The following is a 5,944-nucleotide window of genomic DNA, read 5'->3' as shown; positions in this document are numbered from 1 at the left end:
AGCCAAGAAAAGATGCACTGATGACAGTTCCTTTCAGGGATTCAGAAGACTTTACCAGTCCAATGCTCTGCCTTCAGGGATGAATGTCACCCCACCTCCACCCCCATCTCTTGATCTGTCGGTCAAGGTGTGCAGTGGCTCTTTTCGCACCCACCCATCACTGGCTGAAAATCCAGCCGGACTGTTGTTTTGCAGATGCACTTCCCATCTCGGCTTCTTTCCCACAATGTTCCAGTGCTCATCAGCCTAAGTAGTTACTAGACACACCTAAAGACAAGTTTGTCCAGTGCAGTCTTGGCCCAAATCCAGTGTGGAGCTCCCTACCTTGTGGCTTAGTGATGTCACTATTCCACAGAAAAATGAGACTCTAGGGTAGAATTTCAAACATCTGCCAGAGGATGACAGGAAGCATTTTAATTTTATTTTTATTTTTTGACTGACAGATCCTGCCTTAGGTTTATTTGTACAAACAGCACAGGATGACATGAGCCCCATGCAGACAGCAGCCCAGGGGTCACACCAGTCCTCTAACCTCACATCAATAGATGAAGGCCTCTACTCCGGAGCCTTTGTCGGGGCCTGGGTGCCTTTCGGAGCCTGAGCCGGAGCTGGAGCCAGAGCTGCAGCTGCAGCTGCGGCCTTGGTTGAGCCTTGTCCTTGTCCTTTGGCCGGCAGAGCCTGAGACCCTTGGCGACGCGGACACAAGCACGTTTCCCGAGCTTGGGGCGAGCGATGTAGGCAAGTTGACTGAGCTCGTGGCTGCTGCCCTCTGGGATCTTGGGCTTGACCTCCTTGGGCTTTCCGAGAGCCTTGGCAGCCTCGGCAAGTGCGCTCATGGCCTTGGCGCTGTTGGCCTGCATCTTCTTCAGGCCCTTCTTGGCAAAGCACGTGTTCCTCAGGAACTTGGGGTCCACCCCCTTAAGAGATTTGTATCGTTGTGATTGGGGTTTTTTGATGCCGTTTCTGTGCCGTTTTCGGGAGTGGTTGTGTGTGGTGTGGTTCTTTGGCTTGGCCATGTGTGCACCGGAGTCGGCTGAGGAGGCATTTTTAAATCCTTTCGACATGCTGGGTCTCAGCCGACAGGGAAAAGGTATGGAGAAGTGTCAGGTGGATGTGGGTGGAGGGGAGAAAGAAGAAAGGGAAGAGAAACAAGTTCTAAGTGATCACATGTCTGAGTATACTTTAAAAAGATTGGATTTGAATAGCAAGACACTGTGGGAAAATGCAATTCTTTGGCACATAGTATGAAAACTGAAACAAATTATTATCGTTTATTGATCATATCATATTTTGTAATCTTGGAAAATAAAGGAAAGAGCAAGAGAAGAATATAAGAAAAGGGTGGAGCTCAGTGAATTACAAAATATGTCAGTAGAGGACATCTCTAAGAACACTGCCAGTAAGGCCATGAAATTACAATACAGGAATGCCCCACCCACCCTAAGAATTCCCGTATGGACTAGGGTGTGAAAAAAGGCAACAAAAGAAATAAAACTCATTCTTTTAGTGCACAGTTTAAAACAATTGGAGAGAAATTCTAACGCATGGCATAGAACAAGGTGAAAGAAATAAAATGTGGCATTCCACTCACTCACTCAATAAATACTTAAGAATTTTCACGTGGAAAGCTGCAGACTCTTACAGGGCCAGTAAGCCAGATGGATCCTATATAGAACAATGGGAATATATGGAAAAGTGAAACATTTAATTATTTTATATGAAAAAGCTTTTAGAAAATGAATATGACACTGAACAGAACAGTGTGCTTGCTAGTTTGTGGGAAAACAGATGTCAGAAAGAGGCCTGAAACTGACATTGGACTTCCCTAATGGGCAGCAAGGATTTCTGGTTCTCCACCTTCCAGCAGCCTGATAATGTTGTTCCCTGTAGTCCTCTATGGTTTGGTGGGATCATGTGATTATTTCTGGCCAATGAGATGTGAGCAGAAATTAGGTATGTTATCTCAGAGACAGGCTTTTGATTGCTGATGCCCCAGAGCTCTTGTTCCCTTGTGGAAAGAAATGTAGAAAATGCATGGAAGGAAATGTTTCAGATGGTACCTGCTCCATCATTGGATCCCTGATTGAGCCTGATGTTATGTAGCATGAACAAAATACAAGTCTTTATTGTTTTAAGTCACTGAGATTTGGGGGTTATCCATTGCTGTTAGCATAACTTAATCTGCCCTGATTTATAAGAAGAAATGAGTGTCTATGGGTATTTAAAGCAAAGGATGGCTTCAGAAGGTTGAGGGCCTCGGGACATTCAGACGCAAAAGTTAAAGCAAAGAGGAGGAAGAGGAGGAAAGAACAAGGAGATAATGATTAATGTACTTAATATCCTCCCTCTCTCCCACCCCACCTGCTTATAACTCACATGTCCCCAATTTACCTATGATGTGCCTTCTAAATGTATTTATGAGTACTCCCCCATACACATTCATTCCAATCAAACTGTTCTCTTGCCTCCTTCTCCTACCTCTTATCTTTTCTTACTCTCATTGGAGAATCACAGAAGTCAGTGTTGGGAACTTAGGGATTAACTGGTTCACGTTCTACCCATGCCATGAATCCCTGCTCTGCTGCCCTTACTTACGTTGACCTGAAGTCCTTTTTATTAAACTCTCACTCATTTCTGTTACTGAAGTCCACAGAATAAGTCTTACCTGTATCTGTTTTCAGGAAAAATTACAATGATCTATGAAGCTGGAACAAAGAACATACATTTGAAAACAAATGTAAAATATGCTCATTTAAAATTTACTTTTAAAATATTTTTTAAAATAGGTCCAGAAATATTAAGCTCAGAGTGATCTTGTCTTGATAAGAGAGGGATATGTATAAATATATATGAAAGAATATACATACAAATACTAAATATCTCCATATTGTTCAGTTATGAGGGTTTTCTAATTTCTTCTTTTTGTTTTTTGTTTTCTATTTTATAAATTTTTTTCAATAAATATGTATCAAAAGTGAATGAAAAAAGTTATGATTCATGTACACATATTTAAAGACATTACCTTAGTTGATATGGCAATGAAACTGATAAAGAATACCCTAAAATCATGACTAGAACAGAGTATTAAATTTTTACAGGCACAGAAAAGACTGAGTATTGTGTATCTAACCAGGTGAATGAGTGATAGGATTAACAGTCTTTCCTGGGAGAATGAGATTAGTCATAATGGGATCAAAATTGAAGCCAAGCCATACTTCATAGATTTGTGCTGAGGTCACATGGCATATATAGTTGCTTTCAGATAACTCTTCAGGGCAGTTGCTATGTATATAATCAATCTTGACCTTAGCCTACACATAAATATTTAATTTTTTACAAATGTTTACAGAGGGCATAGTTGTGTTAAACATTGTGCTGTATATTAGGTGGGGATATAAAGAGTAATAAAACAGAAACTCAGGGACCTCACCATTTCCCATTTAGAAAGTTATCAAGTTGGTTTGATTCTTCTCCTGGGAGTTTTTGAAAGGGTTTTAGGTAAAGGTAATACTATGCTCACTGTTTTTCCACATCCTCTGACCCAGGGAAGGGAGGATCTACCAGGAAGATTTTTGGTCTTAGCATCTTCACTACTGATAATCCTGGCAACACTAGCTGCTGCTTGCCACCACTGAGACTGGTGGCTCTGCTTACTAAGTATTGGTATAATCAGCCAGGTTAGTACATCCTTCTTCAAGGAAATAACTTTATATCATCAGGGACAGCTTTGCTTCAGAAATGACTTCTTCCTTTTCTGCCTTTATGTTCTGCTCAATTGCTATGGGCAAGATCTTTTTGTCTCCTTCCACTCATCATCCCTTGTTTTAGTACAACAGGTGAGGCTAGAGAAAGGTGAGGAACCAAGCATATCTCCTAGATCGTCTTTCACCTCTGTTACCAAGCGTCACTAGTGAGAGAATTCTGAGGCTTCCTTCTTGACTCCTCTCTTCCTCTTACCAATTTCATCCAATCCATTCCCATGTCCTGGATCTCTTCCTCCAAAACAAAATGGTGGCAGTGATCATTAGATGATTACCAAACCAGGTTCCCTTTCTGCCTGGGCACAGTCATCAACTACATTTCTCTACCTCCTTTGAAGTTAGGTGGATGGAGTATGTGGCTTGATTCTAGTTAATACAGTGGGGGTTTACTTGATGTATAGCAGTTTCAGACCTGGCCCATAGAAATCTCCCACAAGTGGTCAAGAATTTGCCATCTGATGACTGAATGAGGAGAACATCCTTGGCCCTAGAGGAGCGTGCAGTCAAAAGGTAGAAGGAGCCTCATTCTCTACATAACCAGATAGAAGCACACCAGGCGGGAAAACCAAACACAATTCTACTGTGTTAAGCCACTGAGACTGGGATTTACTTGTGACTCTAACTAATATAATACCATTATATTGTATTAAATCTGCTGCTTTCTATCTCTGTGCTTCCACCCTAGTCTGTGGCATCTAATCTCCTGCTTGGACTATTACAGTAGCCTCCTGTTTCCTTCCACTCTTGCTTTCTACAAGTCATTCTTTGCAAAGCAGCCTGAATAATCTTTTAAAAGTGTGAATCAAAACTTATTCTTCTGCTTATAAACCTAAGTTCTCCTGTGGCATGAAAATAACTTCAGTCTCCTGATGTTGGTTTCTAACCTCGCCCATCCCCTGGTTCTTGTTAACATCTCCAACCTCACCCACCCTGCTTCAACTTGAACATGCCAGGCTTATTCCCACCTTAGTGATTTTGCAAAAAGGCCTGGTTTCCCTTCATCTTCTTTATATTCAAATTTCAACTTCATTACTACCTTCTCAGTGAGGCCTTTGTTGCCCAATCTTAAGCAGCCTCTTGTGACTTTTTATTGTAGGATCCTATTTTGTAAAGGTCAAGTTTTTTGAGATTTAATTTATATGTGGTGTCACCCTTTGTGAGGTGTACCATTCTATGAATTCTGACAAATGTATACAGTTGTGTAGCCACCACAGTCAAGATGGAGAGCAATTCCATCATCCTCAGAAGTTCCTTGATATTACCCTACTCTAATTCATCACAACCTCATATTCTTAAATAAATTTATTGCAGTCTAGTATTCTTTCTTGTTTATGTATTTGTTTATATTTTAGCTCATTTGTTTGTTTTATTATTTTTCATCTTCTGCTAGAATCCACATCCAGGAAAGCAGGGACCTTGTCTCCTGGTTTGCTTCTCTAAGCACAGTGCCAAGAATAGTACCTAGTACACCACAGATTCTGAAAAAATAATTTTAAAAGGAAGGATGGAAGGAAGAAAAGAAGAAAGGAAGGGTGGGTCCTCTGAGTCTTGCTTTACAATGTGATTTCATATGTCCAATGGGAATGTGTAATAACATCCCTTTTAGAGTACCCGTGAGGACCCCAGGAGATGTTGACCATGAAAGCCCCTAGCATCATGCTGGCATTTAGTCATGTTCAGTACATAGAATTCCTATTGCATCTGAAGTCAGTTCACCAATCTTCCTTGGCCTGTTTGGCACTTTCAGTAGGACTAGTCTTCTTTTACTTTTACTTTTTCCTTCTGTGGTGGCCCACCCACCACTGGCCCAGGGCTTTTCTTTCACTGGTGTGAATTCTCCAGGTCAGGTGGTCACTGACCTCCCTTAGCAGGCTCCTTCTGGTTCCTCCTACTCTGGCTAGTAATTCCATGTGTTCCTTTCACAAGACCCACAGTGAGGAGCAAGATAAGGGATTCTCTGGTGTCTCCTGTCTTTATGGCTCCAGTGACTCAGCAAATCTAGTGGCTTTTCTTGCTGTGAGGTTCTGGGGTTCTCTCAAGGATTTACTCCCATCTCTAAGCCCCTTTTAGTGTTCAACCTTGGCCCAAACTTCGAAAGAATCAACAACCTGCATATCAGCCCTCTCGTCCTTTTCCAAGGTACCACTGCCCATGGCTGATGTTCACTGTTCCATATTACAGTT

The 5,944-nt window shown here is 41.6% G+C and overlaps 1 pseudogene; it reads right to left on the bottom strand.

Annotated features, from left to right (window-relative positions):
* Positions 1-555: 555 nt before the first annotated feature.
* Positions 556-1,129, bottom strand: LOC105094638 (large ribosomal subunit protein eL29-like; annotated as a pseudogene).
* Positions 1,130-5,944: the final 4,815 nt, after the last annotated feature.

Source organism: Camelus dromedarius, chromosome 4 (assembly GCF_036321535.1).
Source record: "Camelus dromedarius isolate mCamDro1 chromosome 4, mCamDro1.pat, whole genome shotgun sequence".
NCBI classification, from domain to species: Eukaryota; Metazoa; Chordata; class Mammalia; order Artiodactyla; family Camelidae; genus Camelus; species Camelus dromedarius.
This window is presented reverse-complemented; position numbering and strand designations above follow the sequence as displayed.